Genomic DNA, 26750 nt, shown 5'->3' with positions numbered 1-26750 from the left:
AGAGTTTTTCCCTAACTTATTTCAATGCAAGATTCTTGCAATTGCACTTCAGAAGAATCAGTGAGTATGTTCTTATCATCTTATATAAAAAAACAAAAATACACTTGACTTAACACTTATCTAACATGCAATATCCCTGAGCAGTGGTAGATATGCATTCATTATATAATGGCACAGGAAAGAAACTATGAATAGTGTATCCCAGTTGGTAACTTCTGCTACAGTGTAATAGCATCAAAATTCCCAATAGAAATGACCAGATTCTTGTCAGATTCCAAAGAATCCAGATCGCCACATCTTGAAAAGGTGGACGGAAAAATACTGCCAGAATGTGCATGTACTGCATGTCACATAAAGCTTTAACAAAGAACAAAAAAAACCATTCTTTCTTTGCAAAATCAAACCTCTTAACTGACTTCCAAAGCTTGGAGACTAAGTTTCTCACTATGGTGGCTTTTGATTTTGTTTTGGCTTCAGACTGAACAAATGTGAAGATTCTGGAACACTTTTACACATTTCTGTCAGCATTTATTCTCCCAAACAGTGTTGTTTTACTCAATGGGTCTGCTCGCACAAGTGCTCCAGAAGTTAGTAAAACTCTTCAGTCTAGTCCAAAGATATCAATTAAATAACATGACAAAAAATACCAATGATAGTCTCAGTTCCTGAAAATATCTTAGCTGATGAGAATTTTCTTTTAAAATCATAACTCTTAATAAATAACTAAATGAGAAATCTTCTTTCGATGCTGGGGAGCAGTTGCTCGCATGAGTGGCTCTATAGGAAAATTTATCTGAAAAATATCAAATATTGTGAAGATGTTCACAAAATAAGAATCAAAGCTTGCCCACTGTGGGTGTGCGAGCGTTTCCCATCCTACCACAAACTGTTTTGTGGGACATAAGAGGAAAACTAAGTATTTATATTTAATGTTTCTAGGTGTTGCAGGACTAGTGCCTAATATGTCGCATTTCACTGTATAAAATATCTGTGTATTACAACATAAGAATTGCATATTATAGCTATATTCAAGCACTCCTGAGGCAAGTACTCAAGGTAGAACATCAATTCAGTTTTCACTGTCATGTCAAAAGTTTTCATATTCATTCTGTTAAAAACTTTATGAGACTAATAGATTTGCATTTCTTACAGTTCATAAGAGGAGCAAATAATCAGTATTTTGGAATTTTTTATGAGGAGAAGCATTTAACTATAGTTCCATAAAAGTAAAACCGATTATTTATTTTTAAGTGATTCTCTTATTCAAAAGAACTTAACTTTCCTCTGTATGGGGAGAAAACAGGAAAACATGGTGTGGAGGAAACCAGAGTTAGAAACAGTTACCAACACAATGCAATGTACCAGTCTTGACTTTGATTGTTTCAGGTTTGGGTCTCCATTTTAGTGAGGGTAAGAAACCACAGCTATGGCTTCCTTCATCTGGAATTATAGGACCTGAGCATTACTGCAAATCACAATCAATGTGTCCAAAGTTATAAAACAAACAAAAAAAGACTCTTAAAAATCTAGGGATTTCTTTTATACATGGTCATTTTGGGCTCTTCTGTTACACAAGGGTCAAAATCATTATAATAATAACAGCAATGATTCACTGTTCTATCTTTTTCCCTACCATCATTTTATGAGGGTTTTCTTTTTGTCATTTTAATTGAAAAAACAAGTCTTTTTCATCAGTTCTGTGCTGACACTCTTAGCCCAGTGTAGCCAGAAAAAAACAAGTTCCTTGATAGGCTTCATTTTAAGTTCTAGACAAGTATTACATCAATATTTTACCTTTTCTCTCCAGGAGCTAGCTGTAGCCTACCTGGCTTCCCAGTGTAGCTGAGACCATTCCTGCAATTGCTCTTTCAGACACAGCTATGTAAAGACAATTTAGAGCTGGAAAGGAACCAGGTCAGAAAGTGAGGATAGCTAGACAGTTGTAACTCTTCAGACTTGCCGTCTTCTTCCTGTCCTACCTGTTGCAGGAGTTAAATAAAGGTGGTAACATACACCAGTTGTGCTCAATTAAAAGGGAGTAAAAGTCACTCCATGTTATTGATAGGACATTGCAAATTCCATGCCTTTGCAATAGCTTTGGTTCTCCATGGTACATCCTACCTGTCGTCCTTTGACTAGCTCTGCCTCCCTGGCTGCTCTGCAAAAGGCAGCGTGTGGCAGGGCTCTGGGCTGGGAGAAAGGTAAATTTGGATGACGAAGCCGCCAGGTGCCCAGCTGCGACACGACAGCTTTCTGAGCCAAAGGTTCAGCCACTGAGTAGGCTGCATGGCCAGAGCATCCGGGCTGGGAATGATGGGCATGTGCTGCTCCTCAGTTGCTGAAAAATCAAACATATGGCCTTGAAGGCTGCATTTAGGCAAACCTGGAATACTACCACTCACCTAGCCGGGTGCTGCTTGGGAAATCCCACATGTTCTGGTGTTTCCTTGTGATACAACGCTTCTGTTTTGCAACTGTAAAACTCACAGTGCTGAGCTAGCATAACAATGCTGAATGGCAAGAACTGGGCCAACCGGAGTGGATGAGAGTTTCACTGATTTTACCAAAGCTGAATTACTCTCCACAGAACATAAAATGAGTGTAAATGATAACAGTCTCCCTGCTGAATGACCAAGCCATAGCAGTTACGAAAATCGTAACTTAAGACCGTGACTCAATTTTCTGATCAGCTTACATCATTGGTAAACCCATTGGACTTAAAAAAAAAAAAAAAAAAAAAAAAAAAAAAAAAAGAGGCAGGAACAAACAAAAAGCATGGGAAGTAAAATTCAATACCATCTCAGTATATTTTTTGTTTGTTTCAATCGTTAAGTGACACAAACCTTTGAAACCTAATACAGTTTTTCCAAAAAGAAAAAAGGAAAGAAACCAGACAAATGGGCGCTTGTATAGAAAGAGAGGAATTTGCATATATGTCTGCCTAATGATAATTACCTTGCACTGTAATTTCTAGATCCTGAATATGAAAATGAATCACTTCAAAGTTAGCCTGTACTAACATTTCCCGTGTTTCAAGATTTATTGTTTCAACACATATGTTGATGTATGTAGCAACAGTCTTTGCTTTGCTGCCTTTAATGGCATCATATTTTTCCGTAAGAACTTTCAGCGATGGCAAGTAAATAGGCTCTAGGCTAAATATATAACAAGCGTGAAATTCCCTTTAAGGTCAAAATAAGGCCCAAAAAAAGCAGAAAGGTCACTTGAAAAAAAAATTATGAATTATGATGCTAAGTGCCTACCGTTGTTATCGGGATTGGCATATGAAAGCAGACATCCAGGCAGCACTCGGATAATCTTACTGCTCGCCCGGTGCTAGCTACGAGGCCAGGGCTGCCGCATGCTTTGACCACCGCAAGCATAGTGCGAGGCATGGCTGCACCCGCACCCGGGACGGGCCGGCGGTGGGGAGAGGGCTGAACGAGACGGGGGCTGCGCCACAGGGCCACGAGGCTCGGCCAACGACGAGGCCGCACACGGGCGAGGCGGCTTCGCCCCGGGGCGGCAGCCCGGAGCCGGCGCCGGCTGCGGGGCTGCCGCGGCGGCGGTTTTGTGGTGCGCAGCTAGTCGGCAGCGCGCGGTAGCGGAGGAATGTGTCACAGTAATGCAGAAAGCTGTAATGATGTCAACTTGTTATTTACTTTCCAAATCTGAATGACTGAGCAAGGCGAAAGGAGAATCAATCAACCACAAAGTGACCCGACAGGCGGAAAAAAAAAACAGCGCTCGCTCCGGCGGCCGGCGGCGGGGGAGGGGAAGCACATGTAACCAGGGCAGTGTTGCATCATTTGCTTGCACGGGGTTTTGTATCGCTCCCTTCTTTCCCCGATTGAATGTAGTATCTCAGTACCAAGCCGCACACATCCAGAGAAAAATCAGGAAAGAAGGGCACGTTCAAGGCAAAAGAGCAACCACATTTTCCCGGGTGTTGAATTTCTACCTGATAAGTAATAAAATCCATTCTGCTGATTCACAATTATGGAGACTGTGTAAGTCCACGCTTTTTAATGTGCTCTAGTGGGGCTGTGGCAACATTATTTTTACATCGGCCAGGTCTTACGATTAGAGAAATCCATTTCTGATCGTGTGCAGTGTTGACTGGTGAGCTCCCAGCTGCTTTAAGACTTGAAAAACACCCCATTGTCTTCTGATCTGATTATGTTGCCTCAAATTACAGCCCCGAGAACCGGGCTTCTGCCGTCTCGCCCAGCGCAGAGGGAACCACTCTCCACAAACTGGAATAGCCTGAAAAATAGAAAACGGTTCTGGGGCGTGTGTCCAATTTGGTTAATTAGAGCCTGCCTGTTCTGGTGTGCAAAAAATGCGGCTTCCTCTTATTTATACTCTCGAGGGTCCAAGCAACGTGAATTTAGATTTATTTCAGTTGACCGTTACCAGATCTGATTTTTGTGAACCTCTTCAAAGGGAAGGCATTCCCGGCCGGGCTGAAACTTAAGCAGGAATGATAATAATAATAATAATGATAATAATAAACAGCAGTTAATAACCCGGAATCACCCAGGCTGATGGGACCTTGTGCCACGGGTGTCTCTGGGCACGCGGCCCCCAGCCGTACGTGCCGCGGGTGGGGGTGGGGGGCGGCTGTGGGGACAAGGCTCTGTCCATGTGTATTAGGTATTTTTGCTCCTTATTGCCGAGCTCAGGAGGTTAATACTTCATTTTTCCAACTGGGTGGGGGAGGGGACAGATTTTTCTCCCGAGTGTGTGTGTGTGTGTGTGTGTGTGTGTGTGTGTGTGTCTGGCGGGGGGTGTAGTTTGTGTTTCACTGGGGGGCGGCGGCGGGGGTTAAAGCACGGCTTTAGCGAGGATACCCAGTAAAAGTGAGGGGCAGGAGTTACCTGAGGGCGCTGCGGGGAGACGTTGCCGGCGGCGGTACCGTTGCGGGGTGCGTGGGGGGAGGGCAGGGGAGGCAGGGAGGGCGCGGGGTGGGGCGGCGCAGGGGTCCCCCCTCCCGCCGCAGGGACCCGCCGGTCGCCCCCCACCGCCCCGGCCCGCTGCCCCTCCCGCCGGCCAGGGCGGCGGCGGTAGTGGCGGCGGGCCCCGGGCGCGGCCGGCTCCCCTCAGCGCCGCTCCCGCCGCCGCGCGCCCGCACCGGCCCCGCCAACCGCCGCCGGAGCCGCGCCAAGCGGCGGCACCTCCTGACCGCCATTCCGCCCCAAAACTTTCCATTTTCCCCTTCCCACTCTCCGGGACTTCCTTGTGCTCTCTGTGTGTGCGGAGGGGGAGGAGGAGGCGGGTGTGCGGCGGCGGCAAGGGGGGATTTACAGTCTCCTCGCAGGCTGGCCGGGACCCCGGGGGAAGAGGAGTTGCACCATGCGCGGCAAATGAGGGAAAGTCTCTGCGTGCGCCGCCCGCAGAAGTTGAGGCTTCCCCCACACACCCCCACCCCCCGCCGCCGCCTCGAGGAGCGGGAGCTGTGCCTTTAACGCCCGCTGAGTGAGGTGAGTTTCCGAGGCGGATTATTCATCGTTTGGGCCCTTTTTGTGCGCGCCGAGGTGACAAACGCCGCTGCCCAGCCGCGGCGGCGCGGCCCCGCTGTCCTCGCCTCGCCTCGCCTCGCCTCTCCCGGGCGGCGGGGTGCGGGCGGCTCCGCGCCCCTCGGCGTGAGGCGGCGGCCGCTGCCGCTGCCGGGGCTCCCCCGCCTCGTACCCCCGGCGCGAGTTGGGCTGCTGCTGCTGGGTGAACCTCGAGCCATTGCTGAGTGCCGGCAAACCGTGCCTTTATTTTTTTTTATTTTTATTTTTTGAAAGAGAGGAATAGCTCAGTCCTTGTCTGTTATGACGAAGTTCTTCAACTCTGGCTTTTTTTTTTTTTTTTTTTCCTGCAGAACAGTGGCAAAAACGTGATCGTTCCGGGAGAGGAGAGATTTGTTTGGGGTTGCCGTCTTTGGTCGGTGTGTTTTAATTTTCGTTTGAATTGGGCGAGAAGCTCCTTGCTGAGTGTGTGTGGTGTGTGTGTGGGGGGGAGTTCCTGAAGTGGCTCCCTAGTTCGAAAATATCATTTTAATTTTTTCTCCTTAAAAAAAAAATGCTAAGGGAGAAAAATGCGAGGTATTCACACTGAAGTGTAGAGTTTGCAGAGCCCGGGTGGGGGAGGGGATCCCATTCATCGCCAGGGTTTGAATCAGCAGCAGGCGGAGGAGCCGACCACTCCAGTAAATCGAAGTTTACTTCCAAGTAGGTAAACAAGCTAATTCCTCCTCCCTCCCCCCACTATGATTTATACCGCTGCCAACTAACTTAAAAGCGTTGCGGAGCGCTGGGAGCACGCTGGTGCGCCCAGGGAAAGCCCTCGGCGGCACTCGGGTGAAGCGCGGAGCCCTGCAGTGGTGCAGGGAGGCAGGATTACGGACCTGTTGCGCACGTTTGGGGCCGGCACACGGAGCCGTGGCTTCATTTTCTGTGACCGGAGCGGCGAGGCACCGCCGCGCGGGTGCTGTGCGCGCCGCGGGGACCGGGAGGCACCTTTGTCCCCGCTAGGGCCATCCTGCTCCCCATTTTTTAACGCTGTTTTGCTCTCGGCAGCTGGTCCAGGGTGTTTGCTTAATACGGTGTAAGGCTACATGTTAGTATGGTGCCATGTAAAGCCGATGACCTTTGACCTATCTATTTATGTGTTGTTGGATTCTCAAGGAGACATCCTGCACGACACGAAAAGGGGAAAAAAAACCCAAAACCACACCCTAAAAAGTTAGACTTGTATATTAATTTTTCAAAGTCAGTGCTCGGACTGAAGACAACGTGAAGGAGAGGCTTTATTAACATGTCTCTTGCTTTTCTCCATGAGAGTTTGTGTAGCATTTCTCTTGATGTACAGCTCAACTCTTAAAAGTGCATGTGTGCGTGTTTGGGGGAGGGGGAATGATGTAGTTAATTGAATGTTTCACAGAAAAGAAAATATTGCAGCATAACGTTGCAGAAAACTGAAATCTGTTGAAAAGAGCACTTCTCAAAGGATGAGCAAAATAAAATGGAGTGCAAATTAAAATTTCAAGATTGATATTTCAGGCTAATAGTATAAAATTAAATTTATTGTTCCAGAGGGAGACCTGATTGTGGGTAATAAATACAAAGTCTTTACTTGTGACAAATACAATGTCACATCTTTCTTCCTTAACCCATTTATTAGTGATCCTTTAACTGAAACTGTTCATGTGGCATATACAAGATTTAACGTGATATACCTTGCTTACCATCTGACTGCACATGCTGGATTTAGGCCTCCTCCTGTCCTACACTTAGTGTGTTAGCAAATATAGAAACACTGCATAGGTTTTAGAATACATATGTTCTTTCTGTTATAGCAGATCTTGTTGGCAACAGAGCAGAATTGTCCTAAGGTGTTTTCTGTGTGTGTTTTAACAATTATATATTGCAACATCTCAAAGACGGTAATAGTAAAAACGAGAAGTTTTCCCACAGAAGCTTTGTAGAGGGGGTGGGAGGAAAAAGGAAAGCTAAAGAGGGAGGATGCTAACACATTAAAAATGCATTAAACCTTTCTTGGGCTACATGCAATAATGGTAAGACTGGCAGAGATGTAAGCAGAGCTGCTGTATTTGTCTCAGTTTAACGCCTTCAGTGAGCTAAGGAATGGCCAATGTTGTTTCTTCTCCCCCAAAGATTAAAAAGTCTGTTTCAGAAGCAAAGAGGATAAATAATAATGCATGCATGTAAACACTGCCAGCTGCGCAACTGTCCAAATCTCTTAGGACACACGCGCACACACACACAACCCTTCTGAAAGTAAGTTGTCATCTGAATGTGTCCTTTGCCCTCCCCCCCGCTTGATTTAGTAAGAGAACTTCCATGTCCAGTGTCTGTCATACCTCTGTTATGAATTACACTACTTGTTCTTTTCAGCAAGTGGCAAATCTGCTCAACAATAAGGGTATCAAAAGAGCAAACATATATTAAATTCTTGATGGAGAGGGCGAGCGTGTCTGTGTTTAGAACTGTAAGGTGTCTGTTCTGCCAGTTTTTCCAGTTTTAGTCCTCGCATTAATTTACAAATGGGCTTTTCCCATTTCCATGGCAACAGGACCAGAAGTAGACCTGCAGTCCTCCTGATACATATAACGTGCCTTGCCTCCTTGAGGAACTTCCGGAATTGCGGCTCCTCAGGTAGCAGCAGTTATTAAAGGCCTACGGCCTTGAGCTTGAAAAGGAATAGAAGAGAATATCCTCTAGTGCAGATGAGATGGTGTGTCTTGGTAGAAGATAAGTCAATAGTCAGATAGTCAGTAAGTCAGGAAAGTCAACAGTGAGATACATTTTGGATTTAGCCATGTTCCGAGTTGTGTTCGGCTTGGTGATCCGGCTGGGAAACCTATCCCAGGTCTTTAGTGTGGCGTTTCTGATGCATAGTGCTTTGGTCACTGCTTTGGAGCACTCTTACTGTTTTCTGTTGACAGCTTCTCAGTTTCAGTGTTAGAATTCATGCTGTAGTCTATTTTGAACTGTTTATATTTTAATAGTGCCAAGAGGCCCCCATTCAAATCAGGGCCATCTTGGGAATATCCTAGATGACAGTTCTTATCCTGAAAAGCTTGTAATCTGAGTAAATGAGAGAGACAAAAAAAACAGGAAGGTAAATGGTGGAAAAAACTGACTTGGGGGAACAGCAACTGATTGTAATACCTTATCTACTGGACAGTACTCTAACCTCATTTGGTAGGAGAGAGTAGAGTTGTTAACACCTCAAAGTGGCAGTGTTGATAAATCAGATTGTTTTATGCAAAGAGAGTGTAGATTTTCCTTCACCTTTGCAATGTGTAATGCCTAGCCTACATTTTCTCTATTATTATTATTGTTTTAATTCATAGTGTTATTTTGGATTATGTACACCAGCACGCCTATTAAATAATCAAGCTTTTGTAACTCTCGAGGGCAGATTCTTTTTCATAATCTTCATCATGAGGCAAGATGGAAGTAATTCTGTGAACTTTTTTCCAACTGCTAAGTTAAACTCCCTTCCCTCTTTCTCTCCCTCCTCTTGACTATTTTTAGTCAGGAGGAAATAGCTGACCTCTTTACTGCAAGAACCCAGACCCCCTGGGTGCCATTTATAGGTTTCTACCAAATGGCCTACTTGGACAAGTTGGTCGAAATTAAACAAAAACATTGGAACTACAGCTCTACATAGGAATAACAGCCTTCCTGTAAATACAAAACCTATAATTTTAATATGGCAAAACTGAAATGAACATCTAAAGGTGAAAAATGTACTTGAGGATATTTTTCTTTTCTCTGGTAGGCAAATGAATATTTTGGGTTTTTCTTGCGACAGTCTGGTCATTAATATAAAATTTCATTTAAGAATGATCGACTATGTTGCTTTACAATAAAAGAAGCCTCTTGAAGTTAGGATGGTGTAAAAACTAGATGAAATCAAAGAAGGATGTTTGTTGTCATAAGAAAAGGTCATAGTTTCTTATCCATTTTTCTTCTTATGACAAAGAACTACTAATATGCAGTAATTACATAGAAATATGTAAACTTGCTTTGCAACCTTTCTGTCAACCATGGACACGTACATGACTTTTTGTATGTTAAGGAACACAGGTGTCTTGTATTGCTTGTGCGTATTTGTCTGTATTCAGTTTAAGTGATATCGATGCCTTAAGAATATTGCACTGTAGGAGCAGGTGATGGATTTCTTCATTTGTTATTAAAAAAAAAAAGTATATGCTTGTACTTGCAGCCTGTGTATTCCATCTATAACCTCCTGTCCAGCTCCCAGCCCCCAATCACTTTTTTCACTTTGGTTTACTAGTATGGCTGCAGTAGGACAAGAGTCTTGGAGTTAGGTGCATCTGGTGATTTGACTTCCATTTTTGTTATTTTGTTGCCTTCATGTAATAGAAGGTGCATCACAGTGTTTAACCCCATTTCTTGACCTTTTCTGCCTGTAGTACAGACAATTAATACATGTCTGCTTGTCCTACTTAAATTGAAGTGTATTTAGAATTTCACAGTTCTAAGTATTCTGCAAGTTATAATGGAATTTTATGCCAAAAACCCTACACTATCCATGACAATAGTAAAGTATTATAGTATAAAGTATAAATATTTGAACACTTTAGCTAAGTGCATTGCATAAATACAATTTGGCTTGGGTGTTGAATCTTACTCATTTATTATCAGAGGGTACGTAGTCCACTAAAAACGTGGACAAAGCAGTGCCTCTTGATGCTTAGATAAGACCTGTGGCCTATTTATGAATAAATAAGTAGCACTAATAATAAATAATAATTAGATATATGTACTAATCAAAACACTTCTGCTGAATTAGGTGTTGAGTTTTATTGGCTCACTCTGCCATGGGAGGGTGATGCAAGGCTTTTTAAAAAGTGATGTTTGCCATTAATATGTAATGGCTACTCTATACATCACTCTGCTAGCATTCAAAATGTGATTGTGTTTACTGACCTAAATTTGATTTGATCCCCTAACTCTAAGTTATGGTTTAACCTCTTACTATTATGTAGTGGGTTTAGGATGCATTTTATCACATAAAGTCGTTACTGTGTTATGTGGAAAGACGCGGTAACATAGTGAATTTTTTTTTCTAACGAAACACAACTTTTCACTAAATTATTGATACAGCAAAGGAACAACTTTTTTCCCTCAGGTATTAAAAACATTCAGAAGCTATCCTTTGACATTGTCTTCAAGAAAACAAAGAGGATTTGCTTTTAGTGGAGAGATTCCCTTTGTCATACTGCAGAATAATACATTTGTTGTGCTCCTTTTTGAAGTCAGCAAACTGCAGTGGACACACAACTTCAGCTTCTGCTATATTTTGTGGTGCAGCACTATCAGCTCTTCATTAATCCTGTACCATCAAACATAGACTCTGCAGAATATTCCCTGCAGTTCAAGAATAAGGCCAACTATTTATGATTCATACTTCTGAACAGAATAATCATGTGTTATAACAGCACCAATGAAAGGACACTGTTGAATTGTTAAGATTAACATGTATACAGTTCTTATTTCTTTTATACTTAAAAATGTACAGTGATGAGTTTATGCTGATTTTAACACATTCTGGTAGCCTGCAGCAAAATCATTCAAAAATTACTGCTGAAAGAAATGACCTTCACGGTGTATCATAAACATGCACATGAGATTTTTATAAAATTAAGTAAAAATAGTGTCTTCTGCAAATCCATATATATTGGTAACTTACAATTAGGAAGTCTTAGAACCATATAATAGCTTTGGTATGGAGCAGCTACAAGTTGCTTTTTGTCTACACCAGTACGTTGAGTCTAGTTGCAACTGGCAGATGATATGCGTGCATCCAGAGACCCATTATTATTAACACTGTTGTTAGCACATAGTCTCAATTGGGATTGTTAACCAGTAATCATTTTCACAAATGTTAATTGTTTGAAATGAACTAGACTAACTGCCATATCTTTTCTCAAAATGAAGTAAAAAATTATAAATACACACACACCCATGCACACGTCTGAAAAATAGCCTTGCTCTCATACCCTCAACTAGGATACACTCAGGTTTCCAGCTCTGTTCAGGAATCCTGGAGGTGGTACAAAGCCAGTAGAGTGACTGTGAGACTGGGTCAGGCTGGATGTCAGGTGTTGGGAGAAGACAGGCAGGAAGTACTCCAAATTACATGCTTGCTGAAATGCAACAAGGACAGGAATGGATGCTGTGTTCACACATCTGACTGAGCATGGTGAGACTGAGAGGTGACAACTAGGGTACTATAAGTGGATGGGGGATGGATGCAGCTTCAAAATTATAATCTTTTCATCCTTCCCCCCTTTTTTTTTCGTATTCATTTGTTGGTTACTCTTACAAGTAAAATGAAAACCTTGGTCTCAGCAGAGAGATCAAGGCAAAATTACCCTTTCCTAGTATTTCTTTACAGATACGGTTGAGCCTTACTGACAGTGTAGGAGAGAGAGTCCTAGCGGAGACAGTGCCTATTCATATTGTAGGGATTAGTTTCCAAGGATATCTATCTGGTGCTTTTTACAGTTACAAAACAAACTTAACTCTTCTTTTACCCATTTACACACATCAGTTAGACCTCTAGGAAAGCAATTTGATTATGGAATTGACTGAAATGCAACAAATCCTTTCTGATATTTCAAAAGGTATTGATAATGCTTCCAATTATATGTTTTCAACTCTCTTTCATTCTGGCTTAGCTTTGACTACTGTTTTATTACTTTTGGGATTGAGTTTTTTCTTTTTTTTTAAAAAAATAAAAGCTTTGGTACTTTTAGCTAGTTAATGTAATTTTCTTTTTATTTGTTGACTTCGTAAATAGAATAATGTAATCTGGAGGGCATGGATAAAAGGCAAGCACATGGATTATTCTAATGAAGAACACATCTTCTTTCCTATAGAAGTTCTTAAAAATGAGAAGAAGGAACAGAGGCAGGCAGATTTTCAATAATATTATATGGTGTTCGCAGGACCTAGGGTTTGTGTCATTCTATGTGGAATGTATTGAAGGTTTCTTTAATTCTATTTTGATTGTTACTCTGTTTTTTTGGATTGCTGGTGTTATAACTCATTAAGAATGCTCATTTGTATTTGTTGCTATCTGTTTTTATATAAAAAAAATGCTAGGCTCTGATGCTTCTGCTTGTATCAGTAAGCGTCTTAAATAGCTAGTTAATTTAAATGAGCCAATTAATCTAAAAGTAGTGCATGACAGTCTATACTAAAAATTCATCCAGCTTCATCCTTACAAAGTCTTATGTACTTGGAAAAAAAACCAGAAGGCAAGCTGGAAGGATAGCCATAGATAAAATGTTAGACTAGAAGAAAAAAACTGCTTATTACATGCAGCATAAAGATACTAAAGCATTATCATAGTGGTTACTTTTAGTGCTGATGAATGAAATCAGCTTCTCCAGGAGACCATCAACACATCTTTACAACATAGTCTGGTAAAGCTAGGTAGAGATTAGGTAAAAAATAAAATTTAATTTAGGCCACAGTGGGCAACGTACAAGGAAGAGGAAGGAGAGTGGGAGTAGGTTACCTCAAAAGCTAGACTCTGCTGATTTTAACTTGCTGACTGTTAAGTAGCCAGCAAAAACTGCTTCAGAATTTTTTGAACTATTTTTTTTTTCTTGGCTAAGATGATGTGCCTTCACTTCTCTTATTCCTGCAAATTTCTTCAGTGTTATGATGGGGATATATATATATAGTATTTGGGTATTTTCTAATATGTCAGTGTTATTTTGTGGTTACAGAAATGGCTCTGTGTGTTTTAACATTTTGTATAGATATATGTGTGTGTGCTCACTGCTGGATTACATTTTTTTAAAATTTAAATTTTGCTTAAAGAGTATATTTGTGGTATCCATTACATTACTGGCAGTATATTTTTGGATAAAAACCCTTTTTGAAACATGGAAGGGTTCTTTGTGTCCTCTAATGTCAACATGTTGAGTGCAATTATACATTGTCAATCATAGTCAGTGGTGGCTTTGGAGATAAGGTACATTGTGCATAGCAGGTACACATGTACATGTCCAGTCTGAAAGAAGGAAAAATCTAATTTCCTCTCTTTTAAAAAAAGTAGTGTATTCTATACATATTTATGAAGTGTTTAGATAATTACAATGAATTAGTTGCATACTTTCATAGAAACATGTTATTTGCTCCTACCTTCATATTGCCATGGGGCTATTTTAGAGTACAACATTTTTCCTTATTTTTTTAAGTGAATTTGAATATATATTTATTAAAAAAGAAAATCTGCTTCTTAAAATCTTTACAGGGCAATTGGTAGGGCACTCATTTCCACAGCTGGATAATTATAGTGGAATTTAAATGGTTTATCTGCCCACCGTCCTACAGGACTACTATGAAGATTTTATTAGTTACTGTTAAAGAATTTTAAAGATCAAAACACATTGCCAATTTATTTTTACTACTGGTTTGTTAAAAAGTATGAATGTAAAATTCTACTTGCTGAAGTAGAATCTTACTTCTGTATCGAATTATATTCTGGGATAGTAAAGTATCAATAGGAAATTATGAAAAAAGTTTTATCTTCCTTTAGCGGTGGGTTTAAGGGTACAAGTAATGACTGCTTTAATTTCTTCTGTTAATCTTTAAATTATTTTCTTGGCTAACAAAGTTGGGCTTAGGACATTAGAGCTGCCACTGAAAACATCTCTGTTGTTTTTTTCCATCCTTTCTTCTAACCCCTTTAAACTTACTTTTTTTTTTTTAACCCTTTTTTTCTAATAAGAACTGTTAGAGTTGCCACTGGAGTTTAAGGGGAGATTCCACGGTAGTGGGTGTTTTCTCTGCCTCATAGCTTTTTTTTTTTTTTTTTTCCTCCCCCCTCCCCCCCCCCCATCAGCTCCACAGTTCATGGGTAATGCCAATGAGCATGGAGTTGGTTATACATTTACATGTACTACTACAAACATGGCCTTAATGTTGCAAAAACTTATTTGGTGTGTGCAGAAGTCTTTTAGGATCAGGGCTTGCATGAGGACAGTACAGATTCTTGGCTGTAAACATTTTTCAGCCTTTCTTTAGGTGACCAGTAATGTGATTTTAGCTTTAGTCTGGAAAGTTACTATTCTTCTAATGGAATAGAGGGTGTGGTGTCCCTTCCTTCTCCCCCAGCCTACTTAGCCTCTTTAAGTAGAGTACTCTTTTATGTATATAACTTCCATTATCTATTTTAAATACCAGTCTTATCTGAATCCTAACAATGTCCTTTGAAGTTTGTGTAGTTGACAAACACCAAGTTGAGATTTATAGCTCAGTCCCTTTAAAATGTGCACAAGCTTTTGCTGGTTGTTTCGAAATTTACACAGGCTTACTAATTTGCGGTACAAATTGTAAAACCTAGCAATGGGGTACAGATGCATGTTTTGAAAAATGACCCGCTTACATGGATGATTAGAACCTGTGACTTTTTCAGACAAGAGCCCTTAGTTTCTCAGGCCAGCCCACTGGCTGAGGAGGTCTGAGACAGTTGTGGCAGCAGCCACCCATAAGGTGTCTTGCAGGCGGTGGCAGGGCTCCCTTGTCGTTGTTGGTCTATATCGTGCACAGTCTCACAACTGGGCTGCCAACCGTGACCTATTATATCAAAAGCCTAACAGGTCAAGTCTGGCCCCTGATGCTTGTCTTCTGTGTAAGGGTTAGGGTGTCATATACTCTGCCGAGACCACGCGCCAGCCTTCCCACGAAGCCATAGGTATGCCCCGCATGTTTTATGCAGTCGGAAGGTCAGAATCTGAAGCTACGCTTTCTCTGATCCCTTCTTCTGTGAGTCTCAACAGCCTGTGTCTCATTGCTTTGTACAGACCATACAGACCGTAACATAAAGCCCACCCCAGACTACTTGGTTAATACAACCTCAGCAAAGCGTTCTTGAGATGAGTCCTGTAGCTGACTTGGTTGACACCAGTGAGGCTCACTTGGAAGGCAGAAGCCTAACAGTGCCCAGCACAATGCCACATCCTTCATATTGGATACTGTCCATAGAAGTAAATATGAAGGTTTCACTGTTCCTAAATGCACCCCCCACCCCCAAATGTAGTAGGTCTTTGTATTGGGGGTGTGGTGTCTGTGTTTTATCTGAACTTATTTTTTTTGCTGGGTGGTTGCTGTACCTGTATCAACACTGGGTAGGGAAAAATATGCTGAAAAAGCATCAAGTTTATTTTTTCAAATCTTAAAAATAAATTTTCTGACTCAACTTCTCATTTGATGACTCAGACATTCTCCTGATAGTTGTTTTACATGAATGTATAAATGTTTATGCTGTTAGCATTGTCTTAATTATTGTTTTTGTCTTTGGAAATATATATATGTAGAGTCACATTTCTGGTGTCTGAAGTGGAGAGAATCTCTTGCCAGCCTATTTACACGCTAATGCGTGTGAGAATGTATGCCCTGTGGCCTGAAACATCATTTATATATTTGCCAATTGCTTCAGTCTTAATTTCTGTTTGTGCGCCTTACATTTGGTTAGGCTGAATTTAGAATTTATTATTGATTTCAGCTGTTTGCAGATATTCTACTGACAGACCGTTTGCTTGTCTCTCCTTTGAGCCAGCATTTTACCCTCGTTAGTCTATAGATGAGTTCTTTTGAATGTTAGCCACATGCATTCATGAAGGTGGCAAAATTAAAAGAAAGTAAAAGTACAATAGCTGTGTGTGATCTACTGTTTGTAAACAACATCATGTAACTGCTTTCTGTGTTTATACTATACTGTGATATGCCCTCCCCCCCCCCATACACACACCAGTTTTATTCTCTCGGGTTGTCTCGGCTTCCCATTATACACAGCCATTTGGTCATATGTCTTAATTGCAATTTTTATTTTTGTATATTCTTGTTTAGTGTTCAAAAACAAACTAAACCAAAAGGACTAGGTAAATAACAGCAGTAATTTTTACTAGTTCTCTAATTTTGTAGTTTCAGCCAGTGGCTTGCAAACTGCTAGGGGAGATGCAGGCTATTTTTTAGAAGTCTGTGGGGGGAAAAAAAAAGGAGATCTCTTGCCATTCAGTTCAAATTCACTGTACAAGATATCTTTATAGGTCCACAAATTTAAAGAGATTAAAAAACAGTGATCTAATTATATTGTAAACGTCTTAAGGATGTGATGATATCTTATTTTTACGACTTACTGCTTTGCGGGCGTATATATCATTATGCAAGTAATAATCTTTGTTTTCACAGAAGGTAATTTATACCAACATTAAATTTTGGCATCTGCTTTGTTATACTGTGTAGATTTTCATGAAAATATCCCTTCTTTTGTGTAGGATTGTGGTATGTATTCTCTGCTAGAACAGAGCCTGTGATCACAGTTGTTTTGGCTGATCTTTAGTTGTACAAGGAATAATCTAGAGAAGAGCATTTGGATTCCCTTAGTTTGTGTTTATCAGGTCTGTAGCATAACAAGCCTGTTCAACTGATTTTTCTCTTCTTGGTCTTATGTAGTATTATTTTTGTTTTAGACTGCAGCCATCTATGTGGTACCATAACATTTCAATAAATCCAAATTCTTGCATCTCAAAATGTCAGGATTTTTGTTATGTGATGTTACTACAATGCTGTTCTCTCCTCTGCTCAGTAGCAGCACTACATGGTCATACTGGGGGGGGATTACAAAGAGGAGGTGCATATGGTGAGAGTGGGAGTGGGAAGTAAAACAGGCTATGGGTGTTTACACATTCCAGGCGACCATAGATCTGCACTCTTTGAGGCCTCAAATATTTTCCTTTTCACTATCGGTCTTGCAGATCTGGGGTATTTGGGCACACTGCCAATAAAAATAAGTAGTAATCTGTTAATCTCTTAGATTGAAATGTAATAAACAATATTGTACCTTTTTGTGCATGTATGTAAAACTAAAGATTAACATCACTTTTTAATTAGACTATAATGTTGTTAGAAATTCTGAAAATTACAACAATTGCCTATAAAAGGGCAAAATCAAATTTGACTTCTTCCTTCTAGCTGATTTGTTCCAAAGGGAAAGTCATGTAATCAAATGTTTTTAGTAACTAGATTTTCTGTTTTCAGCATGATAACCTTTTGGCTTCAGGAGCTGATGACAAATCCCTCTTTCTGATTTCTATGTGATGTGTGCATCTACATGCATTTTTTTTTTCCATTTTGGGGTGGTTTTAGTCTGCTTTATAAAGTCTTACAGTTGGTCATTCTGATTTCTAGCACTTATATTTCTGAGTTCTGATGAAATCAGATACACAAAACCATCCACCTGCATGTCCATTTTCTGTGGAATATTGGAAAGTATTTCCTGCAGTCAGCACTAAAATACAGACTGAGCAGGCAGGCAGATGAAGAATGATTTCTTCCAGGTTCTGTATAATGTAATGAACAGACCTTCTGTTTATTATTATTTATTATCAATGTTTGTATACATGTGTTTTCCTTCCCTGAAGCTGCTTTCTTGGATTTCTTAAAGCTATAGGAGATGTATGCCATTATTGGTTTTCCCAAGTGGTGCAGTACTGCCACTTTGTCACTCCAGCAACTTGCTCTGACACTGAGAGTTGATGTGCCTCAACTTGCTATTATTTCTGCTTTATAAAGAGAATTTGTTGCCCTGCAGAAATATTAGCATGTAATTATGACACAAAAAACAAGACAGTCCTACTGGAATGACAGCTGTTACCTTCAGCCTTCAAATCATCCTAGGACATGCAGTGCAAGAGGTAATTCAGTCTATATGTTTTTTTCCAAAGGCAGTTAATTGCTTAAAACTTTCCACATAGCTGTGACTGTCATCTAATCCGCAATTAGAGGCATTAAACTATTTTCCCCAAAGCAGTAGGCTACATCAGCTAGACCACTGAAACTTGGATAAACACATGGTAATATCTCTTTCTTGACTACGTTTTTAGGAACAAGGTGCTGCTCTGTCATGGAGTGACCTGAATCTAAAGCCAGAGGTTGTTTGGGGTTGCTGTCAGACAAGATCAGACTGTTAAACTTAACCTAAAGGGAAGTAAACACTAAGGTTACCTACACCTCATTATTTCTGTTCTTTTATGACAGACACTCAAGACTGTTTGTGTACTGGCTAAGGCTTATGCTGATTATGTTGTTAATGATTTGTGTCTCTAGCATGTGTACTGGCTGAAAGCTTTAGGAGGCCAACATTTTCAAATATAGGTACCTAAACAAGTGGCTTGATTTTCAGAAGCGTTGAATACATACAGCTACAATTGAAATCAGAGGAATTAGTGGCTGTTCAGTGCCTGAATAAGCAACCACTCTTACTCAGGAGTCTAAACACAGGGGCACATTATAAAATTGTGACAACAGAAGACTGTCTCCCTCTGCACCCTCCCCCCCCGCTGGTTAAATAAAGTAGCATTTTTAAAAACTATGTTAAGCAAACAGGTCCTACCAGGTGATTACAGCCAGTCTGTACATAGATGTTTCTTTTTCTTTATATGTTTTTTAAAATGGCAAAATTTCTTCCTGATTTTGAGAAACAGATCCAGCACATTTGGTCCATTTAAAATATAGATGACTCCATGCACATGGTGTATGGTTTGTATTGAAGTTAGGGAGCATTTACTGTAAATTGGTAACATGGCCGTTTCAGTATAGGTTTAGTTTTATTCAATGTAACATTTGCTTTAGTGGGAAGGTGTACTATTATTGTGCTGGTGTTGGCTTTAGTAGGTGTTACAAATATTTCCAGCCTTAAAATTCTTGGAAAAAAAATATTTTGTGCTTGTAATAGTAGCAACTGGGCTAGTAGCAATCTTGTTCTTTATGAAACAAATAAAAAACCTGAAGAAACAAGAATATGAGGTATAGTGACTTAATGCAAAAAAACCCCAAATGAGTCTCAAAATTAAAGAAATTTGCATTATAATTATGTGTTGAAATATCTAAAAATGGAATGGTATCAAACAATAACTTTTACTGTATAAGAAGAATTCTATGCAAATTATGCAGGCTAGGAGGTTTTTTTTTCTCCCTAGTTGCTTAGAAATATCTGAATGCTGTTTTGAGGCAAGTTTAATGGAAAATATTTATTAAAAGACATTTGACGTGAAGAACAAAATGTGATAAACTGTTCATGTCTAGAGAGGGCTTTAGATCCTGTAAAATAGTAACTTAGACTTCCTCCTCATTTCTTTTTCTTTTGTTTAGCCTGAGAACGTGTACGTGTATGAGAATGTGTATGAGGTGTGTTTAAAGGTATGCTGAAATGTCAAATCACAGTTTATGTGGTTTGAAATTAATTTTTTGATAGTTTCATGTATTGTGTTTCTTGCTAGTAACAAGAGACTTTAACTGCAGATCAGAATATAATGAATTTGCCTTGCTGGCCCAAAAAACCAAAGGGGTTGTTTGTACAAAAGTACAGTTATTGCTTAATACTTTCTTTTAGACCGTTTATTAGTACTTATTTTTTGTTTCACAAAATTTCTTAGAAATCTTAGTCATGAATCTGGCTGGTGCAGTAAAAACAGTAAAAAGTTGGGTTCTATCAAAGAAGCATGCAATCTACGATAGAAAGAGGCCATTTTAGTACTTATTTTTTCAACCAAAGCCAAACAATCTGAGTAGTATGTGCATTTACATAGTTATGTCAGTGTCTAACTTTGTATTTTTGTATCTTCATCCAAATTTTTTTCAAAAAAAAAAAGAATCCTTTACTAGAACTTAGGAAAATTTAAAGACAGTCCATAGCAGATCAGTTTCAAGGAGCCTTTATATTCAAAAATAAGCTATAGAAATTTGATCCTTATAGGAAGAGCATCCAACTGACAGATTTTTGTTAGTCTCTTGTATTGCTGTTTTAAACAGGTTTCTCTCATGATTGGTTTCACAGTTTTTGAACCTGATAGTTTCAAAGCCTATTCTAGGCTAGTCTGCTTCCTGTGAAAGAGTCATGTTAAGTGAGATGTTAATGTGTGCCACATCACACTGGTAAGAAATAAGTGGCAAAGTGTTTTGATGCTGCAGATCTTGCTTCACTGAATAGATTGTTATGTTCCTGAAGGGGTTGCGGGGGGGGAGAGAGAAGCAAGCAGAGCAGTGCCGACATAGTGCCATTTTGTTGGAGACAGAGGCACCTATGCCCGCTTTCCACCAAGTTTGTTCTCCTTGGTGGTAGCTCTAGTTGAGGCTGATAGCAAAAGAGTAGTTTAAAGAGGCTGATCTCTTCTAATGTGAGCATTTACCAAAGATCCAGTTTTCATCCTTTAATTGGAAAGTGGCCTTTCTAAAAGAGGAAATTGATTCTGTGTTAGTAAATTGCTACAAATCGTCACGTTAATGAAGCTTTAAAAAACAAACAAATGGAAGCAAAGCAAAAAACCCCTTCAACATCCCTCACCAAGCTAAAACTGAGCAGATGACAGACTTGTTACTGAGCACGAAGGTTATTTTAGGACATAGGTGCTTGCATTTTCAATTGATCCTCCGTTGTCAACTTCATGCATGTGGGAGGTGAAGTAAACTTTTCGTGAAAAACATTCTTATAAGAACAGTTGCTATTGATGGTTATGCTGGTATATCTACGTGTGTGTTTGGGGAGAAGGGAAATGACATAACGTTTTTCAACTCTTCTAAATCAAAGAATTTTTTTTTTAAGCAGTAAATCTTAAGATCATATCCCATTGTTTGACTACTGGAAATATATACTTAATTTTTTTGGTAAATACTATTTTCTCATTTTGCAGAACTGTGTAATTTTGCCCATATAATAGCAAGCATTTTAATTAAAATGCTGCTGATAAAAATATATATACAAGGGAGTTAATTATGCCTGCTAATAAAAGATCAAAATCAGGCCAAAATTTAGATGTTCTCCACTGTGCGTGCTTACATCGACATATCTATGCCTTTATTCCAGTTGTTTCTGTAATAGTTTGTAGACCATACATAGACCTTCAGGTATTGTCTAATTACCAGTATCAGACAGGTTGATGCTGATGTAAAAAGGGGCTGGGTCTAGAGCTGAGAGCCAATCTTTTTACCACTTCCAAAAATGTCTCTATTCTGCTTGAACTTACCTCAATTTAGAAGTAAACTTGGAACCCCCCCCCCAACAAAAACAGCTTTTCCCATAATATATAGCCTTCCACATCTTAAGCATTAAAAACAAAATGTTAGCTGCACTTTGAGTATGTTTACGTTGAATATAAAAGAGCTTAAAAAAAAAAGAAAAAAGAGGCAATCTGATTCCCTTCCACATGTATTTATATAGTTTGAGAATATTTTTGTGAAATGTGTATCTTTATTGTAGGCCAGATCTTTCCCTCATACAGGATATGGCTGTAGATATTAAATGTTTATGCCTGTGCTTAATTGCATGTGCAGTATTTCAGAAGTAAATAGCAATACTGAGATGCAAAAAGTTTAATGTGTGTATGTTTAGGACTTAGGCCTTAATTGCTAGTTTATTATAATCTCTAAGAATTTACTGTCTGGAGTATAAATGTTTAAAAATCCATATTTATTTTACTTTAGATATTTTAAATAAAAAGTCAGTTATTGAAAGCTTTCAATGGGTTGTTAATACCCAGTTGCTAGGCCTTCTGATTCCTCTTTGTAATTCATGTTTTATCCTTGTATGAATACCTTAAATCTCCATATAGTGAAGACTGGATAAAGAGATTTTTAACTGCCGTCTGGGATGTTCTCAAGGAAGAAGGTATCTGTGAAGCTTCAAGTAAATAAAATGTAATTTAGATGTGAGAAGGTTAGCAACTGTGTTAATTGCTCATGAAAAATACCTGCATAGTACCATACTTTGACTGGTTTTTACAAGTAAACTCCGTATCTAGCAGTCTGAATTTTCTATCCACTAGCAGTACCGACCCATTCTGCAACTAAGAACAAAAAATGTGTGCTGTAAACGTCGCCTAGTCACAGCTCGTTCCTCCTGTTTTAGTCATTGGTGACATTCATGCTCCCTCTCAGAGATGAAGGAAGCCCGTCACCAAAGGAATGATACAAATTTTATCTGGTATTCAAAGGATTTCACAGATGAAACTTTAGTTAAATTAAGGAAGCAGTTGTAAATATTCTGTCCTAATATAGGAAAAATGGAGCTCATGTAGTCTGCAGACAGCATATAGATGGAGTTTACGGGCTATCTATAAATACCTGGGGTGCTTTATCCCTCACAAATTGAATGCAGGATTTCTCAAAGGCTTTTTGCCTAAAGTACCCACCAGACTTTGTTTACCAACCTATTTATAGAAACAATGTCTATCTTTTCGATATGTTGCTTAGTTTTTTACAGACTGGTGGGCTGGGGGGGCGCTGGGGGCCGGCTGGGCTCGGGCAGCGCTTATGTGCTGCTTTGCCTCGTGGGCCCCGTGGCGGCGTCACGGGCGGCTCTGCACCGCCAGGCCTTCGGCAAACGCGTGCGTCATGGCACACGTGTGCATGGTCGTACACGTGCACCTCCGCTGGCCAAGGCGAAGCATCTTTGAGGACGGGTCTGCCAGAGCCTCCGTAACTCTCCTTTGGTGAAGAGCGCAAGGATGGGAATTTTACCCCGGCGTTCACTGGGGCAAAATGGGGATGTCTTGGGAAGGAGGTTACCACCACTGCCATGAGGCAGCAAGGCCAAGTTTGTGCAGCACAGCCATGCGGCTGTTGAAATGCCCTTGTCAAATGGCTTCCTGTGGCCGTGCGAGGAGGGCTGGCGCGGCGGCAGGGGAGTCAGGCCTCTGCGGGGCGCAGCACTGCGCCCTCCGCCTCTGCGCCTTGTGGCTAGCCGGGCCCGCGCGCAGCTGTCCTCACGTGATGCAACTCAATTTTATTGACTGGGTGACCTTAATAGGTTTCACTTGTGTACCTTAGTTTTATTGCAGTTTAGCCCTCTAAATACCCAGGAGGCTCCTCAGATAACAAAGATGTATTAATTAGAGGTTAAAAGGAATGAAAACTTTAGAAAAACACTTTTCTTATTCTCATCTTGTAATGCATATACATATTACATGCATTAACTGCACCTTCATGCTTGGAGTCATACAACAGTTAAAATATTTTGACAAGTGATACCTGAGGTTACTGTAGAAGAAGAAATATATGTAATTCTCTGTGTAATTCTCTTTTTTTTTTTCCTCCCTCCCCCTTTTGTTTTATTTGTTTTGCATATTTGAGATTCTGCTGTCACAGTCAGTTTCACTGCAGTGCTCTAAGGTTGCAGTTTTTCCCATCCAGTCTGTTGGATGTTTTGCCCAACAGTGTTATTTTTTAAATGGTAAAAATAACATTAAATGCAATTTCAAATCATAAAAGCAAACATAAGGACTGGGACTGATTTAGCCTCTCAAACTATTTTACCTCACTTTTTTTAAATTTAGTAGATTTCACATTGATAGTTGCACTTAAAATAGGGGGAAAGGGATAGAGAGAGAAGTAATAGCAGTAGCTAAACAAGGAAGGAAGTTATAGCTAAAAAAGCTAAAAGCTTAATGTGTAATAAAATATACTTTTTCCATTTGTACAATCAAAAAAAATAGTACACTGGGTTAGACACTAAACTCTTCTGTTGTGAGCTGAAAATTTATCTGATTTATTGTACTTTTAAATAATACATTGTTTGTTTTTTTGCTAATGAGTGTATACCAGATCAGTTAGCATTTTAGTCCAAATCCGAATTTAGGTTGGTGGACCATAAAGGAAATTTCAAGACAGATAAATATCATAGTCCAGAGCTTCATTTACTGCATATTTGTGTAACTTAAAAATTGCAATAGATTGAGGAACAGGCATGTTTAGGCTCACCAGCATAATATCGTGTTCAATTCAAATAATCCATATTTTTATGGATCCTCCCTATTTAAACACTGATTAAAAACAGTATTGCTACCTTAAAAAAAAAAAGTATTAAGACTAGAACTATTTATGAAAGAATACTAGTACAGAATTCTCTGCAACTTGTTTCTTGCCCAGTGGTTTGAATGTAGTGTTTTCACATAACCTGTACTCAGTGAAGCAGCAGCAGAAACTGAATAGCATAAGATGAAGTCTAAAGGCGAATGACCACTTTTTACCTATCGGGGGGTGAGAAATTACATAAAAAGCACCATGCTGTTTCTCCTCATGAGATGGCCTGCCTGGCTACAGTGGTGTAAAATTTGAAGTTATTTAGGTATTCTGCCAGCTGACAAGTATGGCCATTTTACTGGGTCTTAACTTGAACTGCCCGTGTTTTTTTTTTTTTTTTTTTTTTTTTTTTTTTTTTTTTTAAGGTGGGAGGGTTGAGAGGAACAAGAAACTGAAATCATCCATCTGTGTGCACTGGACACATTGAGGTGTGCAGCTGTAGAGGGACTTTCTCTGCCTGGTTTCATCACTTACCAGTAGAAGCCAGAGTTTTTAGGGTGCTAATGGTAGGTCAGTCCAGAAATCTCCCTTGGGCAATGCTAATTGGTTTGGGAATTATGAGTTGGTATGCATCGCATATCAAAGTGTTACTGAGGTTTTCCTAAGAAGGGAGGTTCATGCGTTTGGCATCATCTCTCTTTATCTGCCAGTCCATCCATCCAGTAATACAACAGTCATATCTGCTAGGTAATTTCAGCCACATTTGAAGAGTGTTAATGCTCTCAAAGATGTAGAATTCCTACAGATTTTGTGGAAAATCAGTCATTGAGGAGATGGAGACCACATTAGTGTAACTCTCTCCCAAGGGAGAGTGAGGAAGGGCTCGGCTCGGCGCTCTACTCATTCTGTGGAGATGCAGCCGACTCGCTGTTTGAAGATGTGCATGCTGACTGGCCACACGGTACGTGTTATAATAGTGTGGGTCACTGAAGAAGTTTGGAAGGCTGGTTAGCAGACGCAGAACATGCAGGTGTAAAAAGCAGACTCCTTTAGTTCTGCTGTTGGTAGAACAACGTATGTATTCGCAATGTGGGCTGCAATCTGTTATGAACTTAATTCCAATGCAGCTGCAAGTGCCTAGGTGTAGAATGGGCATGAGCTTATTTTTTTTTCAAAATATGCTTTTGAGTGTAATTGTGACATACAGATAAAAAAGTTGCACATCCATCACTGAACTATTTTAAGCCTGTCTACTCATGTTTCCGGCAATTTGAGTTTTTACAAATGAGATATTTTTAGATGAATGAAATGAGTACATAGCACATGCTAGAGGTATAAAACAGCTTTGTAAGTTGCAAGTTTAAAACCCTCTGTTTACAATCTGATGTTCTGAAATCTAATGATGTACAATATTTGTTATCTAGTACATCATTACAGAAATATAACACAATTCTAAATGTCTTCAGAATAATCCATTGCTGTGCTGAAGTGAAGAATCATCAGAGTTAAATTTATTGTTTATCAAGCAGCCAGAAAATTTATAATAATTAACACTTCTTACATAATTAATTCCTGTACCACTTGCATGAGGACTTTGTTTTACTAAGCTATATACAGAAGCATGTATAAATTCCTTTGAGATAGTGGTGTGTGATGTACATACATAAAGACTTTCTGTTTTATAGACAGCCCCTTTACCCTAACCATATTAGGCATGAGGATTAGCTTTATTTTTATATGTTGTTCTGTATCGTGGCCCAGCTGGCATCTCCAAGTACAGTCTGTATATAACAAAATGACTATATCTCAGTCAGTACATACATTCTCTTAAATTATTTGGGATATGGTTCTCATCCCTCATGGGCCTTCAGTTGTGGAACTCCTGTTAATTTTATGACTAGACCTGTAGGGCTTGGTATCTCATAGATCAGACTGAGCATATACGCCATAATTGTGAGACTCAGAGAGTGAGGCTAAAAAACTGCCCAGGAGTTCCTTTGGCCCGGGACTTCATAGAAAATCTGTTTGTTGTGCGGGGACGTGACACTTCAGGCATTTTGGAACATCCATTCTTGTCAGTAAATTCAAAGAGTTTGTTACGGTCTGTTCCTTTTATTGTTTTCCAGGCACAAGAAGCTCTATGCTCCAGTAATGGCAACAGTGCAAAAAGCTCAATGTGATATCCTAGTATCACCTGTGTATTTAGATGGGGCTATTCTGCAAGAGGTGCTGGGGTGTTTTTTGGGTTTGTTTGTTTTGTTTGTTTGTTTGTTTTCAGTTGTAATCTGTTCAAAGCATGGTACATCTACCTATCCTCTTGCTGTAAGCCAGCCAGTATGAAGTGGTTTAAACAGAGTTACATTTGGATTATAAAATTCTAGTAGTGAGGTG

At 39.9% G+C, this 26750-nt stretch overlaps 1 protein-coding gene and 1 long non-coding RNA gene across 25 annotated transcripts in view; one reads left to right on the top strand and one right to left on the bottom strand.

Annotated features, from left to right (window-relative positions):
• Positions 1 to 3641: 3641 nt before the first annotated feature.
• Positions 3642 to 5046, bottom strand: LOC135324439 (uncharacterized). Its single transcript, XR_010385814.1, has 2 exons — positions 4881 to 5046; positions 3642 to 4266 (listed from the first exon to the last, which is right to left on the bottom strand). It is a non-coding gene; the product is annotated as an uncharacterized LOC135324439 (long non-coding RNA).
• TBL1X (transducin beta like 1 X-linked) overlaps positions 4816 to 26750 on the top strand; it is a 205618-nt gene continuing 183683 nt past the window's right edge. For 11 of the 24 annotated variants that reach the window (XM_064500668.1, XM_064500673.1, XM_064500701.1 and 8 more), the window contains exons 1-2: positions 4826 to 4927; positions 5321 to 5483. The gene's annotated coding sequence lies outside the window, so the exon portion shown is untranslated. Of the gene's footprint in view, positions 4928 to 5245; positions 5484 to 5869; positions 5936 to 6150; positions 6223 to 26750 lie in introns of those variants that run through there. The other 13 variants (XM_064500663.1, XM_064500574.1, XM_064500622.1 and 10 more) reach the window with 6 other exon arrangements.

Source organism: Dromaius novaehollandiae, chromosome 1 (genome assembly GCF_036370855.1).
Source record: "Dromaius novaehollandiae isolate bDroNov1 chromosome 1, bDroNov1.hap1, whole genome shotgun sequence".
Lineage (NCBI taxonomy): Eukaryota > Metazoa > Chordata > Aves > Casuariiformes > Dromaiidae > Dromaius > Dromaius novaehollandiae.
The sequence above is the reverse complement of the archived record's forward strand: the minus strand, read 5'-3'. Positions and strand labels throughout refer to the sequence as shown.